Here is a 23,376-nt window from a genome sequence, read left to right on the forward strand (position 1 = left end):
CTTTGGCCAGCCCTGACACAGACACAACTTAAAACACAAAAGAAACATTATTTTTTTCAAAACTATTTTTTATTCATATGCAGATGTATCAATTGATTAAACCTCCTATGATTAATAAACTAAAATGTCTTTAATCATCAGACAGCACTAATAAATTCAGTGATTGCCCACCACTTCCACTTCCTTTTTCTGAACCATGAAAGATAAGCATTTACAAATAAGCTGCTAATGGGCAATGGCAAAATGTAGATACAGAAGAAAGGTATAGTAACGGGAGTGTGTGTTTCATATGTGCCACCTCATGCATTCAGGAATGTGCAAGGAGGGAGCAGAATCACACCCTCAAGGCAATAGGAGGGCAACCCTGGTTGTCCCTGGATTCCCTTGCATAGAAGAACCCCACAAGTATAGGTCTGCATGTGCATACAGCCTCTTCACAATTGGCCCCATTTGTTAGGGCTTAAGAGTCAATGGGAGGGCGATTGGTCAATCAGGCTTGATGAGGGAGAATGGAGTCAACTTTGGAATAAACAATTGGTGCCCACTTCCTCTCATCAAGTCCGTGAAACCAAGCTGAAGGTGGCGCATAGGTGGTATGCCACCCCTGTGCAAATTTCCAAAGTTACCCACGCAATGTCTCCCAAACATTGGAGGGGTTGTGAGGAATTAGGTACGTACCATCATATGTGGTGGTCATGCACTCCAGCGTAGATGTTCTGGACCCTAATATTTGATGAGATTCAACGAATTACAGGACAAAATATAGAAAAAATGCCACAGTTAGCCATATTAATTTTTTTTACAGATTTAAATAAAGATTTAAATTGTAAGCCATTAATAGGCCACCTTTTGATGGCAGCCCGGCTGCCAAACATTGGCGAGATTTAAAAGGGGCCACCCTGAAATACTGGAGCCAAAAAGTATGGCACATAGCTATTATGGAGAAATTGACCTCCGAATTACGGCAAGCTCAGGACCTCGCACAAGCAAATACCTTTGTAGATATCTGGTATCCATTCATAGTTTATGTTAACTAAGTTCAAGGGGATGTAGCCCCACCGATATATTATACCAATATATGGAATGCCTAAGATTAAACACAGCTATGCCTGGAGGGTGAGTGATAAGGGGGTAATTTTGGGGGGACAGTTTTAATGTTTCGTTGTTTGTTTAATGTAAGGTTTTATCAGGTTAGCCATATGATGTTAGAATATGGACCTGAGTTATTTATAGTCATTTATTGTTTTTTAATTACGACTGATTTACCATAATGGTTTTTGTTTTAAAATTCATATATAACAAAATATGTAAAGAATATTCTGGTTTGGTTTTGTTCGTAAAAAGTTTAAAGTTTCAATGAAAAGTATTAAAAAAACAACCAGTTGGCCCCATTTGAGGAAAAGGACAAAATGACTTTAGCCGTAGGAATTCACAAACTAAGTTGAGATGTGTGTTAATGAGCTGGGGGGGGGAGTCCAAAGAGTAGGCAGCGTAATTGCACTGGGTGATGAACGTGTCCAATCTGCCAGTTCCTCTGGGCGCTGTCAGTGTGCTTGCTCAGCATCTCCAAATCATGTATGGCAATCAATTGCATCACTCCTTTCCAAAACCTGAAGAGCTTTCGCAACAGCTAGTACATGAGTGGGACACTTCTCTGCCCCAGTCCTGTTTGAGCTCCCATTTGGAAAAGCACCCGCCTGTATTTGGGTTTACTGTCAATTGCTCAGACCCAGTTTCATTTACCACTCATTCAGGATGCTCCTGGGCAAGCTTTTTCACGCTCTTTGTTGATGGGCTATTAGAAAGAAATTGAGTTTCTGAGTTCATAGAGGCCTGAGAGGTACTGTATGCAGAAATTCACAGTGGCATCAAGGTATGCCCCCCACTTCCTTGTGGTATTCCATTTCAGTTTGATTTGTCTCTCGGTGTCCCTCATTTGCCCATGTTTGTTCCTGTGTAGCTCTTTTGTGCGTTTGCATACATGCATGCCAGCATCCACACAGGAATGTAAAAGGATAAGGGATGCAACAAGGGACAAATTGTATGCATTCACAAGTGACTTTGCTCCTAGGTCCACACTCCAGCTGGCAAGTGGCCAGCATGAAAGGGACACCTGGGAAAAGTAGTGACTCTTTAAATGTGGTACAGATTTTCCTGAGGCAAAGCCCCAACAGGGAGCTTAATTCAGGGACACTGGCTAGGACTAGGTACATGCTGCCCCAGCTAATCTTGGTATACCCTGGAATGTATCTAGGGGAGGGGGAGACTGGTATGGTCCTAGGAAATGACTGTAGCTCAGTAGCAGAGGATCTGCTTTACATGCAAAAGGTCCCAAATTCAGTCCCCAGCATCTCCAGATACTGTATGGCTGGGGCAAGACTCTTGCCCGAAACAATGAAGAGCTGTTGCCAATCACTGAAGATAATACTGAGCCAGATGGGCCAATGATCCAGCTTGGTAGAAGGCAGTTTGTTTGGTATACCCATAGACAGTATAATCAAATTCTTTCTGCCTAGAAGGTTAAATCAATGCATAGTTCTCACCTTCACTTGCCTGGCTGCTTCCTAGTTTCCTTTATGCTTTGTCACTAGGGCTGGAACACGTTGTCAGCTAGGGCTCCCCCTTGCTCCTAGAGGGGCCACCACTCAGTGACAGAGTGTACTGACCCAGGTTCAATCTCTGGCATCGCCAGTTATAACAGGGATGAGCAGCCTTTTTTCTATCAAGGGTCATGTTCCCTCAGAGGAAATCTGTCAAGGGTGTGGATATGTGCATGTTGACTACCGATGGGCCCAAAGCCCATGGCAGGCAGGACCAGTGCCAAAAAATTAGTGGGGGCACCCCATTTTCTCTCTCCATTTTTCTCCCTGTGCTATAAGCAGCTGGGAGAGGGAACAGATCGCTCCTGCCAGCAGTCTGAACCACTGGTTTGCAGAGGGCTTTTGGAGTTTGGCTGGAGGCTGCATAATATTAAGATTTGGGTCACAAGTTGCCCACCCCAGAGTTAAAAGGATCAGGCAGCAATTGATGTGAATATCAAAACATATGACCATATGATATTGTATTTCATGAGTTGTTTTTGTATATACTGGTTATATTGACTTTATAGCTCATTCAGCTCATTCAGCTATGACAGATGCGTACAAGTTATCCACATGTTTTTAATTTTTTATAAAGCATCCACATCCATATCATAGGCAGTTCTGAGTCAGATTTTGTGGTTCCCAATTCCTTGTTTTTCCAAATTTCAGTTTGTTGGGATATACTTTTTGGTTTGCCTTGGGTTGACTGAATACACATAGTTACCTTGACAGGCATTTGTGATCACACAGAGTCTGGAAATAGGAGAGCATATCTGGCCTAATACCACTTGGGGTGGCAACATTTTAGGGGCAGCAGAGATGCATCAGCATGGTGTGTGAGGTGTGTGTCCCTAGAGCCACATCGCACACCCCATGTTTCATGTGAACACCAAAGATTTTCTAACTGTACACATACAAATGCCATATGGAAATGAGGTAAGTTTATGTTTGGAAACATGTGTATCAAATGGTTGCAGTCGTCCAGAGTGCCAGAATTGACTGCAACTTCCTTTTGAGTACACACACCCAGTGGCATATCCAGATCTTCCACCACACAAGAGGATTGTGCACGTTTCATGTATATACTGTCAACATGTGTAGAGGGTTGAGTGGGATTGTATCCACTCATGTTTGCTCATCCCTGTTCCACTGCTACTGAGTGCATTCAGCATAACTTGCAAAAGAGCTTCCTCCATTTACAAACTGTGCATAAAATTCTGTCCATGCAATCAGGAATAGGGCCAACAGCAGGGTTTGCATGTACTGACCATTCTTGTACAAGTCAAGTTACCTGCGCTACTGGCTTCGTGTTGCCAGCCTGGATGATTCTTCCTTGGTTAAACAGTCCTGGTTGGAGCAACTACGAGCTGGCGGGTGGGCTCAAGAATGCCAGGGGATTCTCGATAAATATAATCTTCCCCATAGTAAATTCCTTGAATTAAGTAAGGTTGCACTACGAAATTGGATTTTCGACCAAGATGCCAATCAAGACCGCGCTACTATAGCGACGGCCCCATTTTCAATCTGGTTTCCACGTATAAAGCCTAACCACTTTCTCTCGGATTATCTGGGTGTTCTATCAAATGCTCCCATTAGGAGAGCGTACTCTGCCCTCAGATTTCAAACAATCCCCTCGGCCTACCTTGAAGGCCGATATTGCGGCATTCCAACTCCTCAACGTCTTTGCATCTATGGCTGTAAGGTTATGGAGGAGATTTTACACTACCTTCTCCACTGTCCATTATATGAAGACCCCAGGCGTAAATTTTTACTCCCTGTTCTAGTCCCCTTTGCATCTCGTCCAACAGATGAACTGGTACTTGAGCTTTTGGCTGATAATTCCAAAGCAGTAACACTAGCGGTTACTAACTTTGCTTTAGCGGCACAAAAATTGAGAGTGAAATTTACCAATGAAATATCCCAGTAGGGCTGTTCCCCTTAGTCTCTTCTAGATCCTCAGATTTTAATGAATTTTTAATGGTATATGTTCGCTTATGTTTGCTGTATTTATTTTGTTTGCACATGGCCTATGGCTAAGATTGCAATAAAATTTATTACTTACTTACAAGTCAGCAAGTGTGATCCTGCTCCCGTCTGTATGAACTGAGTGTGCACACATGAAATGTACAATTGGCTGTACAGACTTGAAAGGTATGTGGAATGGCCCTAGAAAGTTCCCCGTGAAGTGGCAGAAGATGCTGCAACAAGCCTTGTTTCATGAATTGTTGTGCATAATCTGAGATGTGCAGCTCAGAATCCTCTACCACATTGCAAGGGATCTTGAACAGGGGTGTAGTTGTCCAGGGACCCAGGGGAGCTTAGACCCCTTACGTTTTTGAAAGCAGGGTCCCTATGTCTCCAGCTTCCTTTCCAGCAGATTGAAGCCAATCAGAGTGAAAGGAGGCAAGTCAGCCACTCACTACCTAACACTCCCCTCTCATACTGATTGGCTCCTAGGGACATCTGTTGTTGTGGGAGAAGGCATGCGCAGAAAGGACTGAGGAGGGTTGAGATGATGATGGGGAGCAAGCAACGGAAACTCAGCTAAGGAAATTTCTTTGGTTATGGCATCTTAGTACATTTGCCCATGTATGTAAACAGAAAATAATAGACCTAGCTGAAAGGCAACACATGGAGATCTGCACTGACTGTTGCAGTGCATTATTAAAGGAAAGTATTCCAAAGTAAGAGACTAAAAGCTGATTGTATTATTGTAAAAGGTTGTATAATCTTAGGAGAGGTGTGTCGTGACTATCAAGAAAGGATCCTACACTTCCGAATTTGCCACCATGTTACTGTATTGAAGTGGATCTTGTTGGACATCCATGTGGGACTAGCAAACTGCTATGGTTGGCATATTCCATGTATGAGAACATTTTACATTGCTTCTGTATACTTCAACTATTAAGATGCCAGTCTCCCAGAGCTATTGATGCTCACCTAAGAATCATCATAAAGTGTACTCTTTCAGGCATCTGAATGAGATTTGCCCTTCCTTGTATCAAGCATATTCATATTTAGTTATGAACGACAGCATCCCATCAAAAGTGAATTGGCATGATGGAATGCCACTTTGTTCAACCACAGTCTTGTCAGAACATTTGAAAGCACTGACCTTGCCAGGTGTCTTTCCTTTTCCTTCCCTTTAAACCTATTCTTAGGATCATAACAGGTCATCAAGGTTTGCATATGAGGCAGAGCTGCTGGTCTAGACGTTGTTTACAACCAATCAGCTATAAAAAGGCAGTGTCCTTGGATAGATTACTTTGTTAGGGATATACAACAGAGGACTAACAATCATGAAAAGGCAAAGAATTAACAAAAACATGTCAAACCAAGCAATTACTGTATTTATCTAATTGTTTATTAAATGTTACAAATTCCAGATCCCTCCCAACACATTTAATTAATTTAGCTTTCATTTAGGACAGTGGTTCTCAAACTTTTTTGGTTTGCGGCGCACTGTAAAACATATAAAAATTTTCTGGCGCACTTCGTGTACAAAATTAAAAATATATTAATATATTTTAAACTATGAATAAAAATAACATAAACTATAGAAAACTATTACTTACCCTATACAAATGGGTTTCTTCTCATTTTAAAAATATACTTTCATAATATTTGAGGCACACCTAGCCACCTCTTAGGGCGCACCAGTGTGCCTGGGCACACCGTTTGAGAAACACTGATTTAGGAGAATACATAGGCTGATTAAAAACGTGTTGATGGAGAGAGCTTTTAATATATTTTGTTTTATATGTTTTGGTTTGGCTTTTGTGATTTTTTTTTAAAGCTCAAATAGTTTTACTATTGCACGTGTTAGCTGTCCAAAAATAGCATATTCAAGGTGAGTTCTAATACTAATATACAAAAATACAATAAAACCAGTGAAATATACACAACGGGTGATATTAAATTATAGTCCTACCCATTGAAGTTAATAGAGTAACTTAGGTTCATTAATTTTAATGAGTCTACTCAGAGTAGGACTTGGTTGAATATAAACCTGCGGTGTAAGTTCTAGTTGCAGGTTGCTACAACAGAAAAGGTACTATCCTAGGTCATCCCCACCTCACCACAGACAGGGCAGAGACCTGCAGAAGGGCATTTCAGGATCTTAATATATAGGCAGGTTCTCTCTTTTTTAAAACAAAATTTATATTCTGCTTAATTGTAAATAGAACTTCTAAGCCAGATGTGGGGAACCTTTGGCACTCCACTTTCGCCCTCCAGATGTTGCTGTACTACAGCTCCCATCATCCCTGGCCACTGGTCATGCTTACTGGGTCTAATGGGAGTTGCAGTTCCATCTGATAGGAGTTGTAGTTCCATTAGAGCTGGTATGGGACCAAAGGTTCCCCATATCTCCTCTAACCAGTTCATGAAGAAAGAGGCCGTCCTTCACCAGCACCTTGAATTGGGCCTGGAAATGGACCCGGAGTGACCGAAGCTGCTTCAAGTTTGGCAAGCTATATTCAGTTTACTCAGTCCCAATTGGTAACCTAACTGCTGTATTCTGTATTAACCAGACTTTCTAGACCATCTGCAAGGGCAGCACCATATACAATGCATTGCAATAATCTACATCAGTCGTTTTTGCATGCCCACCATCTTGGCAGCCAGTTATACCACTGAATAAATATGGTTTGTTTATATAAGACAGTTTTGTAATTATCTGATCCAGAAACACATACAAAATTCAAAATCCTTTGTACAATTACTTTTTTTTGTAGGGCTACATAGAGGATCCTAGACTAGATGGAGGAAAAGCTGGGAGAAAACAGGAGGGTGTTTACCTATTGGCAGAAGGGAAGTAGAGAAGTTTCTTCAGGGATCTCCTTGGGCAAGACATGAATGGCTCTGCTCCAGCTCTACTGTGCTACATTCTACATCTGCCAGTACTGAAAATGTGAACCAAATGAAACAGCAGAGTCAATCCATAGCAAACAGACCATCACACTATATTTAACACAATTCAAAAATATGAAATCAAAACATTATACATAGGAAGAATGTATGAAAAAGCTGCAAGCTTCCAGGAGTGCAATAACGGCATAAAGAGGCAAATGCAGTGGCACTCCAAGACCTGAATGAAATTGTGAGAAAATGGTCCAGTCAAATATCCTTCCTAATTCTAGCAGGTGGCTGGCTGACTGACAGGTTTAAAAGCAAATTCATCCTCGTGAAGACTATATTTTATATGCAGTAACTGAATGTCCACATTATATGGCCCCACGTAAGTTCATGATATAAACTTTTTAATACTAAAGAAAAGCCTTTTCATCAGATTTGAGTTTCTTTAAAGGCTCTGTCAGGCGTGTACACCTTTCTGTTTCTTTGGTCCACACTGTCACAAGAGTCACAAATAGCACAAAATAACAAATAGCAAAATGTTGGGTGGGGAAAGACAAATCCAGTTTCTTGAAATTTATTTATTTATTTATATATCTCGCCCTTCCTGCCAGTAGGAGCCCAGGACATCCTTAGTGTACAGAAGGAAGATGTACAAGCTGCTTGCTGAATAATGACCTGGCTGTATTGTAAACTACTCAAAGAAGGCAAGACAAGCAGTATATGGAAAAATAATAATAGATACTGAACAGATGAATAATATTTGGGATTTAGGTGGGGCTGTGTGTGTCCTGCAGTTGTAAGGTACACAGGTGGAACTTGGTACTGGGCTCAGAACTCAGCATCCTATAAATTCCCATCAAATTCTAGTTAAAACAGATGGGATCAGATTCTTAAGCATCAGATTTGTATGCAACCAGCCCCCTTGGATTTCTCCAGCTGTGTATATGTATCATAGTCACAGACAGACAGACACACCTGCAATCTGAGGCAGGCCTATCCTACCAATGTGGGAAAGATCTACCTACCTTCAAATGTTAAGTATCTATCTCAAGAGCAAAGAGCAGATTCTTTCTTAGTTAAAATTCATGCACAGCAGTTTGGTTGTTATAATTTCATGCATTTTCAGGCACAAATGTGACTCCTAAGGGGAACACCTGTAGCTTTCGAAATTAGAAGTATCCTGTGGGGTGTGTTTGACAATGGAGCCTTGTTTTTATGTCATTAACTCGACGCAATAGTGACTCACTAAAGAGTTGAAAAACAATGCTTCCCCAACCTGGTGCCTGCCAGATGTTGTTGGACTCCAACTTCCATCATCCCCAGTCAGAGTCAATGGGAGTTGTAGTTCAACAACATCTCATGGGCACCAGATTAGGGAAGGATGCCTTAGAAGGCTTAGAACAACATGGGATGTCTGTGGCATCAGCAAGTGAAGTACAGTGAGAAAGCTTCAGGATTGCATGGGAACATAGGAAGCTGCCTTATACTGAGTCAGACCATTGGTCCATCTAGCTCAGTATTGTCTACACTGACTGGCAGCAATTCTCCAGGGTTCCAGACTGGGTTCTCTCCCAGCCCTGCCTGGAGATGCTGAGGATTGAACCTGGGACCTTCTGCATGCAAGGCAGATATTCTACCACTGAGCTATGGCCCTTCCCCAAACGGTTGCTCCCTGAGGTCCTACACTGACCAACTGATGGGGAAACAGATGGCACACAGCCTGTACAAAAGCTGCACAGGTTGAGCTGGCAAGTTGTTGGGACTGCTATACTGGTGTCAGATGCTGTTAGGGTGAGGACCAGGCACCTCCAGTTCTGAGTGAGGCTGCCCCATGTGGTGAGCTGTCAGAACTGCATCTTGGAATATCTTGCAGTCATTCTCCCAGGGTCTGAAAAGGTCCTGCCTATCCAGGTTGGCCTTTGAGCCTTCCAAAAGAGAAAATGTAAATGTACTGCCTTCAAGTTGATTCCGACTTATGGCAACCCTATGAATAGGGTTTTCATGAGGCTGAGAGGCAGTGACTGGCCCAAGGTCACCCAGTGAGCTTCATGGCTATGTGGGGTTTCAAACCCTGGTCTCCCAGGTCGTAGTCCAGCACCTTAACCGCTACACCACACTGGCTCTCAAAAAGCTTCCTGTTTGGGCAGAGATCTTGTCTGAGTAAAAAAGCCTTCCTGGCTCATTTTCTGTCCTTGTCTGGCCACTAAAGCAGTATCTTCTGTCTGTACCTGGTGCACTTCAACTATCCACCCAGGAATCTAGCTCCAAAAATTACCAACAGGTGCCCTGGGTTGGACAACACTCCCTCCCATGGGTCAGGCAGCAGGCTGGTAAGGAAAATATTAGATGCAATATAAAAAGAACATTCACAGGGGTTGCCACAATGCTCTGCAAGCGTGGCTTCCTCCTAGCTTTGCAGTTAAATGATAGATGTTCATACCAGATTGTTGAATGATGATTTGCCCACAAGTCCTGTGAATGCCCTTCTCCCCAGTCCCCTCCATGATTCAGGTAGTCTTGGATGTGGCGTGGTGATCTCACAAGATGCGCCTGCCAGTCCGTACTTCCTCAGCCAGCTTTAAGCATGCTGGGGTGTTTTTAGATCCTGGTTCTAAATAGGAAAGTCACTTTTGTATTGAGGCATTTCCAAGTCAGCCATATTGCCGTAACCCCCCCCCCAAAAAAAAAGTTATAGCATCTGTCTTCACCCTACAGTTCTGTTTTCCTGGCAGTCCTAGTTGGGGCAGGAAACACGCAAAACGTATTAATGGAAGTCATGACTGGAAGATAGCCTGGATGTGTGGCCTGGGGCTGACGTGCAAGCAAGTCTTCTGTGCCTCCTTGAGACCAGCTGTGGTGAAAAGGCTACTGGAGAAAGAGGATTAATCATGGGGAATGCTGTCAGAATCAAAATAATTTATATACTGTATGTGGGGCATATGTAATAGTAGTGGACACAGTTAAATCCCAGTGGTGGAAAAAGGTGCATGTCCAATTTAAAGTGCTGGTTTTTACTCTTTAAAGCCTTAAACAATATGAACTTAAGCTATTTGAAGGCCCACTTGCATCCATATCAACCTGCCTGTTTGTTAAGACCGTCAACAGTGACCCTCATTTTCCCAGCATTTAGATAGCTGAGGTTGGTGGGCATAAGGAAAGGGGTTTCTCTGTGATGGCCCCTTGGCTCTGGAATTCTTTGCCAATGAATCTCCTGAAGGCTACCTATCTGTTTTAGGTGGTCTATACAGGAACAACTTTTTTGGGCTGGGATGTTAACTTTTGTTTTTAATTGCTGGTACTGCAGTAACTATGCATTATGAGTGGATTGTGTTTTACTGCTGATTTATTAATTCACGGGGGAGATTGTAGTAGTTTTATTGCTGATGTCTTAATTGTATTACATAAGCAGCCCTGAAAGAGTCATACTCAGAAGGGTGGCCTATAATTAATTAAAAATAAATTAAAAATTAGAAAGTGCTGCTTCCTCATTTTCTCCTTTCACCAAGCTGCAAGAATATAATGGTTTAACAAAATAATAACAACAAAATTGCAAAACCAGTTCTCAGTCTCTAGCAGTTAATATGGAGAGGAAGTGTGAGACAAAACAAATATTTTGCCTTGTCCTAAGGGCGGAATCTTTTCCAAATGGTGCTTGGGACAGAAACAGCAGCAACATCCTTCTTCTACTTCCCAGTGGTTATGACAGGACATTTGCCATTTGCTTCTTGAACAAAGGCAGAAGCCATACTCAGTCCCCATCATCAGATGTGCTAATGGCTAACTCACTGAATTCTATGATAATTCACATGCAGTCCATAAAGACCAGCTGCCCAGGCATTTGACATGGAAGCCAAAGTTTTGAATGGCTTGTGTGTGAGAATGAGAGTGAGAATGCTTGCCAACATTCTATTCAGCCCTAGTCATTTTCATTCACAAGAGAGAAAGGCTCCGGGTCAACCCAGGAGAGGCCCAGTGCAAAAGGCTATGCAGTTCTGCTAATACCTTGCGTATTGTTGCAGACTGTAAATGCATGTCTTATACATATAAAACAGGGATAGGGAAGCTGTAGCCCTGCAGCTATTGTTGGACTACAGCTTCCATCATCCCTAACCATTGGCTGTGTTGGCAGGGACTGATGGGAGCTGGAGTCTTAACAACATGGGGGGGGTCAAGTTCCCCATTCCTTATATATATAAAAAACAGTTGTTAAATCCAGAGGCAACTCTTGTATTGCTCCTGGATTCCTTTTTACAGAAATCAGGCAGTATTCTAAGGCTGCAGTCCCATGCTGTTGCTTGGGAGTAAATCCACTGAAAGTTGAACTTACTTCTGAGTAAACATGCTTAGAGATCGCACTACACATATGTAAGGAAGCTTTGCACTTCAGGGAAAAGCACATAAGTTGATCAAACATAAGTGAATGTTTATGTTTTGCAGATAATAGCTCATCTCTTCCTGATTGCCAGTGCTCCCAACCTGGTAGTCATGTAATCTAACACAATAGCTGTACTGTATTTTCCTTTGGTTCTGTGAATCCATCCTGCAGTTTAGTGGCTCATTAGCCTTTGTCTACTTCTCCAATGCAGAAGTGGGAACGATGTTAGCAAGCTTCTTTCTCTTTCTTTTCTAGGAAAAATTATAAAAGACAGCAGATCTGGGAAGCGATCATCCAGTTTTTGGAGTGCCAGAACAAGTTCAGCGCAGACAGTTGCCTTGCTTGTGGGAGTCAATCAGTTGATTTCTTGATTACTGGATGCTTAATGATTGGCAGCCAATTGTTCAAACCTACTTCGTTACAAAGCATTTTGTTTAGCAAAATGCAAGATACTACCAAAGTTGTATCTTTTAGGTTAGGTCTGTTCACACATGCAAGTAATTAAGTGAAGTAGGCATGTGTGAACCGTTCAGTCTTGGGCACCTTTCAGAATTCTTTCTGTGTTTCCCCATGTGCAAACCAAAGAACACTACTCACTTGCCAGAAACATCAGCACTGCCTAATAAACAGTAACATTGTGATGAGAAAAATGGGAGTGAGTAGCCAGGTTTTCTTCTTCAGATTGCTGCACTTTGAATGCAGCTCAGTCAGTCTCCTGAATGTATTGGAGATGTGCAAATCTGATCCTACAGGGGATGTGTAGAGTCCTCCTGCATCCCATGGGGTGTGGGGTGGGGAACTTGCATATCAAAGCAGCTGTTTTTAGGGAATGCAGAGATCTGTAGGGCTGACAGCTGTACTTCTTGGGAACAGCCGGGAACAGTTCTGCTGACAGAACTATTTTGAGTTGATTGCAGATCTTGTGTTCTGATGTGCTGAAACGTCCAACTTTTGTTTCCTTGCCTCATCCTCCAAGACATGTCAAACACTCTTCTTTCTAGCCATGAGCATCACTTGACATGAAATGGTGTACATCTGCCAGCTACTGTCAGGGAATAAATTTGCTCCCCCACTCCACCCTCCCACCCGAGGCAGGGACAGTTCAAAGTCTAGCCCAGCCTATGAAGATGGTGGGGTGGTGGGGTTCAGATGACTTCTCCCCTGTGTTCAAGAAACATGGAATGGGGACGGGCATAGAGTTGCACAGGCTAGTGAATAAATGAAGAATGCAATTATGGTGTCTGATATTAATCATTTCTTACCCTTGTCAAACAGCCAGGGCCCAGGGTACCCTAAAAAACTGTGGACGCTTCTATCCATATGAGTTTCCCCGTGCATTAAGACTTCCTGGTGTTGTTCCACTTTGGGAGCCTCCTTTATCTACACTAGGACCAAACACTAGGACCAAAGCCTTACCAATTGTGGCCCCTTACTTATGCTCTCCCTTACAAGGTCTATTGGGGCTAGCTCACTTTCAGCGTTCAGGCACAAACTTAAAAAAAAAATCCATCTAGTCTTCAGAGGGTAGATTTCTGCCACTGTACAGATTCTTCAGAAACTATGTTTTAGCATATTTATCCTGGGATCTGTTTTTTTGTTGTTGTTGTTGTTATTGTATTGTGTTTAGAGATGTCATTGTGAGAAGCTCCCTTTGTGGGCCTAACACATAAATCAATTAAAAACTACACTTCCTCTACCTTTCTCCCTCTCCACTACTTTTATTACCATATTTCAGACTGTAATAACTTCCACAGGGCAGGGAGTGGGTATGTATGCTACCTCTCTAAGGCACCATGCAATCTGTAATAATACAAAGTAAAACGACCTTCGCTGGCAAAGTCGACTGATGGGAGTTGGAGTCCAGCAACACCTGGGGACCCTCAGCTTCTCTTCCCCAATCTCCCCCTTTGAACCAATATCTTTTTTTTCTTTTTGCAAGAAATCCAATGTCTCTGGAGGTCGATGGTGCAGTCGTCATTTGGTTTGACTCAAACTGAAAAAAGGGAAAATAAAAACCCAAACAACGTCAAACATGCATTTTATTATTATTATTTTTATTATTATTAATAGTTTGCCCCCCTTTGGTTGAACTGTATTCCCCTCCCCACATCTCGAAAATTCAGTCTCATTAATAACAAAGTGGTTTTAAAAAGAAAAACCAGGACAGGCAGATTAAAAAAAAAATTATAGGGTTTAGACACATCAGAACCTAGGCTAGAACGAGAGCGTGGTGCATAACTGAAAGCCGCATCCAGCGCAGGCCTCTCGGATAAGGATCCATTCTCCTGAGAAAGCAAGTTGCATAACAATGATGCTGAACTGGAAGCCTATGCAAACAAGTCCTTTGGTGAACCGAGGGGGGGGGATAACGAGCAACAGCTGCTTCATCCTGCCTCCCCCACACCACCTACCTCCCACTCTCTGTCTCCACCAAAATCCTTATTTTGACGCAGATTCAAAACAAAAGATGGAGTCCAAGATGCTTCATGACATCTCCAAATAGACATACACTTTTTTTTTTTTTTGGATCCGCAAACTCTGGGGAAGGAAAAGGAGGCAGAAGGGAGGGGAGGGGCCGCAATTCTTTCTGAGTCCTGGCGCTTTCTCTCCAGGCTCCAGGGACAAAAAGAAAAAGATGCTGGCCTTAAATGACCCTTTGAATTTCATAATGGTGGCAAAAATAACGATTTTGCACAAAGCAAAGCCAAAGTGTACAAGGAACGAGATTCGAGTGAGATTGGCAGTTGTTCTCACCCCAGCGTTGTATGCTGAAAACACACACAGAGGAATGTTTTCTGCTGTTCTAAATGTGGCCTTTACCACAGGAATCAGTTGAACCACACTAACCCACAGGTCAAGTTGGCTGCGACTCCTCCAGAACAAAGAACTCCTCTGTTGAGGAGGAATTAAACTGCACTCTGGAGCAAATTCCACCGGAAAAGAAACTGCCCACACGGACAGGCTTCTCTGGAACAGCCAGCCCTCACAGCCTTAGGCACCCAGGTACCCATGCAAGAGCTGCCTACATTACAGTGCTGCTCCAGAGACCAAATGCTGGGTAGATTATTTCCCCTGTGACATACCTGAGGGCTATTGTGGCATGGTGGCTGAGATTCAGTTACAAACCAGGAAGCCCCTGGTGCTAATTTAACCTCAGCTATGAAGTTGCTCAGTGATCTCAGGCAAGCCCCTCCCCCCCCAGCTTCAACCTTCCATCTGCAATGTTGGGATAATAACAGTGGCATACTTTAAAGAGTTGTTGTAAGGACTGCTGAGTGAAACAATGTACATGAAGCATTTTGTATATACTTGAAAAGCACTATATAACTCCTAATGCTCACCCAGATTGTCATCACCCCAGAAAAATGCTGTGGTTCCTAGTAAAAACATTGCTTCCGACTTGAAGTCTGGTTGTTAACTGGGAACTCTTAGAGGTAAAACACATGATCAGCTAGTATTTCCTGGGCTGCACCATGTGGACTGCAGGTGAGGGAATCACGTTTGAATCCTACTCTATATCAAAAGAGTTCGACATGTACAAAGTAAATATGCCTGGAGAAAAGGTACCCTGGAACTCTTCCCCGTTACATGGTATTTTTGAATGTTCCAGGAGCATCTCAAAAAGGATATTATAGAGTTGGAAAAGGTTCAGAAGAGGGCAACCAGAATGATCAAGGGGATGGAGAGACTCCCGTATGAGGAAAGGTTGCACCATTTGGGGCTTTTTAGTTTAGAGAAAAGGCGGGTCAGAGGAGACATGATAGAAGTGTATCAAATTATGCATGGCATTGAGAAAGTGGACAGAGAAACGTTTTTCTCCCTCTCTCATAATACTAGAACTCATGGACATTCAAAGAAGCTGAATGTTGGAAGATTCAGGACAGACAAAAGGAAGGACTTCTTTACTCAGCGCATAGTTAAACTATGGAATTTGCTCCCACAAGATGCAGTAATGGCCACCAGCTTGGATGGCTTTAAAAGAAGATTAGACAAATTCATGGAGGACAGGGCTATCAATGACTACTAGCCATGATGGCTGTGCTCTGCCACCCTAGTCAGAGGCAGTATGCTTCTGAAAACCAGTTGCCGGAAGCCTCAGGAGGGGAGAGTGTTCTTGCACTCAGGTCCTGCTTGCGGGCTTCCCCCAGGCACCTGGTTGGCCACTGTGAGAACAGGATGCTGGACTAGATGGGCCACTGGCCTGATCCAGCAGGCTCTTCTTGTGTTCTTATGTTCTTAGCACAAGATCAGCAGAAGAAAGAGGGGCTTGTATATTTCAAATTGGCAAATTAGTTCACTTCCAGATGACCTGTTTAATGGAACATTCATCCTGATTTGTTTGCAGGGAAGTTAAACGCTATCAGCTATTTATTGAGCACCCATTTGGATTTGTTTGTAGGACAGTTAAGATGATGCTGCATCAAGCAAATGTTATCCTTCACTTTCCATTTTTCCATCACTTTCCTTATTGGAAAAAGGGGGGGTAGGGCGGAAGTGGGTTTGTTATACAAGAACTCCAAATCAACTTTAATTGTGCAACCAGAATTTGCTGATATGTGATTGAATCCCACCCAAATATAGCAACAGTCTGGAAGTGCCCTTCATTTTCTCAGTGGGCCACTTTGAGTGGGTGGTGGAAGATTCACAAGCATCCTCTCTCCCAAGTGGCCTGGCTTCCTGGCAAATCTGACCAGGATTCCCCCATTCTCCTTCACTCTCATCGAGGGAGGACACCAACAGGGCTCTGGTGCCTTTAAGAGCTGTGCAACATACAGAATGCAACAGGTACCACTTTCCTCAGCAGTGAGATGCAGTGATTGGGGAAAAGTGTCCTCTGTTCATTCACCTTTTCCCTGTCACATAGTTGTTACAAATACAGGACTGTGTGGTTGTGTACACAGCACACAACATTTTATTCTAGAATCAATGGAGACTGAATACTCCCCCCCCCTCCACACACAATCTAGATCTATGGCATATTTTCCCCCCTGAAAAGTGCTTCTTGAGAAAGCTCAGTGTAGATTGATTCTGTGTTACCCTGCAGTGTGTCCATTTCAAAATGGATGAAAACAGATGTAGGCTGTCCAGGAAATGGGGGGGGGTGTATCCACACCTGCCCAATGTCATTGTGGATGGGCATTTACCTTGATCGCAATCACCACTTCCTTCTTCATTCACCTGGAGCATATGCAGGGAGGAAAATGTGTGAATGACAGTGAAAAAAGCTGATAAGAGAAAAATCAACTCATTTGAAATGTGGTGTTGGAGGAGAGCTTTGCGCATACCATGGACTGCGAAAAAGACAAATAATTGGGTGTTAGAACAAATTAAACCAGAACTATCACTAGAAGCTAAAATGATGAAACTGAGGTTATCATACTTTGGACACATAATGAGAAGACATGATTCACTAGAAAAGACAATAATGCTGGGGAAAACAGAAGGGAGTAGAGAAAGAGGAAGACGAAACAAGAGATGGATTGATTCCATAAAGGAAGCCACAGACCTGAACTTACAAGATCTGAACAGGGTGGTTCATGACAGATGCTCTTGGAGGTCGCTGATTCATGGGGTCACCATAAGTCGTAGTCGACTTGAAGGCACATAACAACAACAACAAACTTAATCCAGGGGAGGGTTTTCAAATGTATATCAAATAACCACACCAACCCTTGTGGATAGCAGGATGTAGCATCAGTCTAGATCTAGATTGAAAGCAACATGTTGAGGATGAGCGCAGGGGTGTAGCCATCACAGGTCATGGGGGCTTATAGGAGGGGGCACCTTTGCAGCTGACAAAAACTTTGACTAGAAGGAGCCTCCCCCCTCCTTTCAGCTTGTCACAAATAAAAAATGAAATGCTATCCACTACACCCTTAATACAACTCAAAGAAGAGAGACACTCTGTGAAACGAACAGACAGAAATGAAAGTTCCTCACTCACGCACACACCACAGGGTTACGTTCTGGGACTCATTTTGCTCTGTGATATTGTGAAGACCAATAGCCAGCTCTGTTCAAAGAATATTAGGCAAATTTCTGGAAGTCAGGAGCATCTGTGGCTGTTAGTCAAGGTTTTATCAGGGGATGGAGCCTGATGGAGGGGATGCCAAAAATAGATGGAACAAGGAAGTCAGCGAACCATCATGTCTCTGCTTCCTGTTCACTTCCTTTCTGAGCATCTGGTACTGACCACCGATTAGGAAGGACACTTTTAGGTTTGACTGATTCCAGAAGTCTGACTTATTTTGAAGTTCCTATGTTTGAGGTTAATGCCCAAACTGCTGGATAACCTTTCTTCCTCATGGGCCTTGAAAACAGCGTAATTAAAGGCCATCCTGCCAAGAGATAACAGTTTCACAATCCTAAATCTCTCTCTTAGTAACTGATTAAACTGCCTGTTTAATCAGCACTAAAGCAATGCTGGCGGATCAGGTTGCCAGGTTGCAACCTGGAGATGGATGTTATTTTTCCAAATTCCCCCATGAAATGGGAAACTGAGTGGCCACATTTTCTGCCCTCTCCTCGGAGCCCTTCCATCTGCCTCCTCCTCTGCTTCTGCTGCTGTGTGGCCCACCTGGAATCCTGCTAGCAGGGGACAAACAAAAGGACAGAGGGGCAAGAAGAACAGACAGAGTCTGCGATAGTTGGGTCTCTTCCTGCCTTATCTGTCATTATAAAGCAGAGGTGGCTAACCTGTGGCTCTCCAGATGTAGCTGGACTCCCATCTCCCATCAGCCCCAGTCAGCATAGCTAATAGTCGAGGATGATGGGAGCTGTAGTCAAGCATCACCTGGAAGGCCAATCAAGTTAGCCACCTCTGCTTTAAAGGGGCAGAATGAATCTGTGGGTTGCAGCCCAGCAATCTTATTGGTAAGAGTAATACAATATGTCTCAGAAGCAGAGCTTGGAAAAGTTACTTTTTTGAACTACAACTCCCATCAGCCCCAGCCAGCATGTCCACTGGATTGGGCTGATGGGAGTTGTAGTTCAAAAAAGTAACTTTTCTAAGCTCTGCTCAGAAGTTGCCACCTCTTACCATAGTCAGGTACCTTTTAAATCTCCCCAATACAGCAGCAGATCAGGCAAGCATGCCCATCTGTTCACTCACACCCATTCACTCCTTTCCCTCTTGGTGGAAATTTATAACTTGCCCCTTGAGTTGTAACCTCTTCCCTTCTCCTCTCCCAATCAAGTTTCTTTAAATCTCCAAATACAGTGTTTGGGGGTAGGAAGAGAAGGCATCTGGGGCTCCTCATCTGACTTGGGCCCTTTGGGTCCTGATCCTTAACCCTACACCCAATGGATCACAAGGTAAGAGGAGTTAAATGGGTGTCTGCTTGCCCAGCTTCACTGCTGGGACTAAGCCTACTCTGCTGAATAGCCCCATGAATCATAAGCTACCATCACCTATTGCAGGGATGGGAAACATGTGGTCCTCCGGATGTTGTTGGACTCCAGCTCCCATCAGCCCCAGCCAACACAGCTAACGGCCAGAAATGATGGGAGGTGTAGTCCAACAATGTTTATTTATTCCACAGTATTTATATACCACTTGATTGTAATAAAACCTCTCAGCGTTTAAAAACAAAATGAAATCATCAATTAAAAGATAGTTAAAAACACTCAAAAGATTATTAAAGTCAATAAGCAAAAAGTTATTAAAATGCATGTCAGCATTCTACATGCCTGGATAAGCTTGCCTAAAGAAAATTGTTTTCAGCAGGTGCCAGGAAGAGCACAGAAAAGGCACCAGCTTCATGTCAATAGGCAGGGAGTTCCAAAGTATACGTCCCACTACACTAAGGGAACAAGTATTATGTGGCACCTGTAACAGTGCCAGTTCTGCAGATCAAAGTGCTTGAGTGGACATATATTGGGTAAGGCAACAGCTGGAGCGCCACAGGTTCACTGACGGGACAATTCTATTTGGGATACTGAGTTACAACTCTGTTAGCCAGGGTCCAGTCTCTGCCCACCCAGGTCCTCTAGAATTAAATCTTTATAGAACTTTGCCTGTGCAATTGGTGTAATGTCACAACCAGTTTTAGGTTATTGAGTGGGGCAAAATGAATGTTACCCACTCAAATGTATCATCATGTACTTTTGTTGCTTAGGAAGGAAAGGGTATAAACGTGAAACAAAGATTCAAAAATATCTAAACAGTTTTACAATTTAACCTGCTGCATCTCAGCACTTGATGAGACAAAGATGGGGAGACTAGAGCCCAGTCATTTTCTGGTGTGTGTGTGTCTGGGAACAGAGTCCAACAGAAAAGCTGTATAGTCTTCAAAACTGGGAGGAAAGAGGGGTATTCCCCTTCCTTTTCTGGCCCCTGGCCCAAAAGCAAACATACCAGACAGACCAGGATTTTTCTGAGCAATTGGTAACACTTATTGCAGCCTGGCGGTTTGTTCTTGTCCATTTAAGTGAGAGATGCAACAGCTATGGCTTCTCCTGTCAGTCTTCCCCTGACCCTTTATGTCTTTCCCCCACTGCTGTGCCACACATCTGGGGGCCTGCTTGCTACAGCAGCTGTGGGAGGACCAGGTTCCAGGAAAGGACCTGGATAAAAACCAGATGAGGGAAGCCACACTTGCTACATCTGCTCTGTAACTAGTAGTTGTAAAGAACAAAGTAAATCACGAGGTCATGACCTGAAAAAATCACTTTGGCTGAAGCATCATGGGGCTATTGTGTAAGGACTATGCAAGTTTTAACCCTCCTCTTGGGGCCAAACTAGATGGGGAGATGGCAGAGATCTGTCATCAACTCTCTTTAAAGCAGGAATGCCCCCCCCCAGGTGTTGTTTGACTCCAACTCCTATCATCCAGTATGGCACAATGGCCAGGGATGATAGGAGTTGTCGCACAACTCTTCGTAGAGCAGCACACTGGCTATTCCCACTTTAAAGAGATGAGAGATCCGATTTCGGCAAACGCCAGCTGAGGATGGGGATCCGGGATTGGGACTGCCACATTGGGGCAGAGAAAGTTTAACCCTTTTCCCCAGTATCATTTTTCCTGATAAATATTTCACTCTCCCACCCTAGCTGCCATTTTCCCTGTGAGCAAAAAGTTGCATGTTCAGCCTGTGTACACACAGGAGTGCCCTAATGGGTAAAAACACACACACAAACACATACACCCCAGCTTCAGGAAAGCAATCTTAATGAGAAATGATGCTGGGGGAAAGTGTCAACCTTGGTCCCAGCACTTTGGTCCCAATCTAAATCCTCCCCTCTGGCAGCCAGCATTTTAAGGTCACATCCACAGTGTAAATTTAATTTATACCACTTAAGCGGCATCTCTAGGTAGAGCTGGGGAAACATTTCTTGACACTAATAGTCAGTGTACAGAGTTAGGTCACATCCACACTACACATTTAAAGCACTCTTATACCACTTTAACAGTCATGGATTCCCCCAAATAATCATGGGAACTGTAGTCTGTTAAGGGTGCTGGGAACAGTAGTTCTGTAAGGGGTCGCTTAACATCTCTCAGCACCTTTAACACACGACCGTTTCTAGGATTCTTTGGGAGAAGCCATGACTGTTAGTGGCATAAGAGTACTTTAAATGCATGATGTGTAAATCTTAAAAGAGTTAGAACCATTTTACAGAGATCTCAGTCTTGATGACAATCTTGCCTAGTTGGATCCAGTCACAGAGATCTCTGTCATCTTGTCTAGTTAGGCCCTCAATCAACAAAACAGAACTCAAGTTAAGTAGCCATCTATTCCCCCGTTCATAAGAAGTGAGTTTATAAAATGACTTGCATAAAGCCACATAACGAGGTCAAACCTTGGAGTGAGGAATATTCAGGAGCACTTGCCAACCTCTTTCCTAGCCAATAGCCTACTGTGACTATCAAAGCGGAGCATAAACACCAGGGGGCTGTCAGTCCAGGGCCACTGCTCATTTCTTGCATTTTCTGGTTCATGCTGGCCTTGTCAGGGCAAAGACATTTTTTGGAATCTCATGTTTCCAGAAAAGGAAAGGGAAAGAAAGAAATGAAGCAGTTCCTAGAAAAAGTTTTGTTTTTTAGATCTTCCTTTTTGCAATAAGAAAAGTGATGGACTGGAAAATGTCTCAATTGTCCCATCAAATTGGGATCAAATGAGATGATGCAGCAGCATCTAACCAACCTGCAAACAAATCAGAATGAATGCTCAATAAATAGGCCGTCTTGAAGCACCCTAAATTACATTCTTATGAGCAGTGTTATGGTACATTGGTTCTGGCACCAATGCTAGAGCTGGGCAAGGAAAATTCCTAGTCCTCTTGATGTTGTTGGCCTCCAACTACCATGAGCCCCAGCCAGCACAGCCATTGATCAGGGACTATGGGAGCTGTAGTCCAGCAATGTTGGATGACAGAGGTATGTGTGCCACACACTGCCTGCCCTGCACTCCCTAAGATAGCCTGCTGCCCCATCACTGGGGGGGGGGGATCATCTGGTCAGATTTTTACATAGAATGGAGGATGCCATCTTGTCCTTCACCTCTGCTCACCTCTAGACTGTCAGTATTTTGTGGGACAGAATGCATACCAGGTTCTGCAAATAAAATGGATTAAAGTGCTTTGTTGCCGTAATGCAACAATTCATATATATGGCTAGGAAAGTGAGGTGGGGGTGGGGGGAGAGATGCACTGAAAAGTGTGGGATGAATGAATGATTACCAGGAAGACAGATAAACACCCTATAAGCAAATCAGGATTAATGCTCACTGTCATATAACTTCCCCATGAACAAATCAGACTAGACAATGAAGGCTGGATATAGGCTAACCTCCGCATAAGTTTTGTGCAAGCAAATAAGGATGAACGCTCAATTTGCAGGTCATCTGGAAGAGCTCTCAAGCACCAAAATGTCTTGGACCAGCTCTAGTGGAGGGCTTACTTGTGAGCAGCCCTAGGGTGGCAGGAGACAGTACTCCAAGGCAGCTGCCTTCAGGCTTGTAGCCTATTGCCTGATTAGTATAGCAGCAGTAAGGGCCGGTGGTGTAGTGATAGATTCTGATATGCTGGCACTCTTCAGGACAACTCTTATAGCCACACCCCTTCAAAATTTATACACCAAAAAAATGACCAATGCAATACCAACTCAGCATTTGTCTTGCCCATCCCTCCTGCTTGCTTAATATCCAGCGTGATGAAGAATTCTGTTAGACACAAAAGCTTGCTTGCTAGTTTGCGACATTTTGGTTGATCACAATAAAAGGACTTGGGAATTTTTCAAAAACCAAAGCGCCTGCTTAACCCTTAGCCATGCATGCTAATGTAACCTCCCTCTTCCTCTGCTTAGCTTCCTTGATGGCTCTCTCTTGAGAAAGATTATTTAATTGGCATGCATTTGGCAAATAGCACCCCAGGAGATGCCATCATTGCCCCAGCTGTGAAATAAGTGGCGACACTTTGTCCCTGCCCATCCCTGCCTGACTTCACCACTGGTAAGGACCCAGTTGCAGCTGCAATGTATGGCAAAAATCTTTCTTACAATTTGATGGGACAACGGAGACAACAGTTACGTGCATAGTGAAAAGATGCTGCTTAAGAAATGG

Source organism: Rhineura floridana, chromosome 3 (genome assembly GCF_030035675.1).
Source record: "Rhineura floridana isolate rRhiFlo1 chromosome 3, rRhiFlo1.hap2, whole genome shotgun sequence".
Taxonomy (NCBI): Eukaryota; Metazoa; Chordata; class Lepidosauria; order Squamata; family Rhineuridae; genus Rhineura; species Rhineura floridana.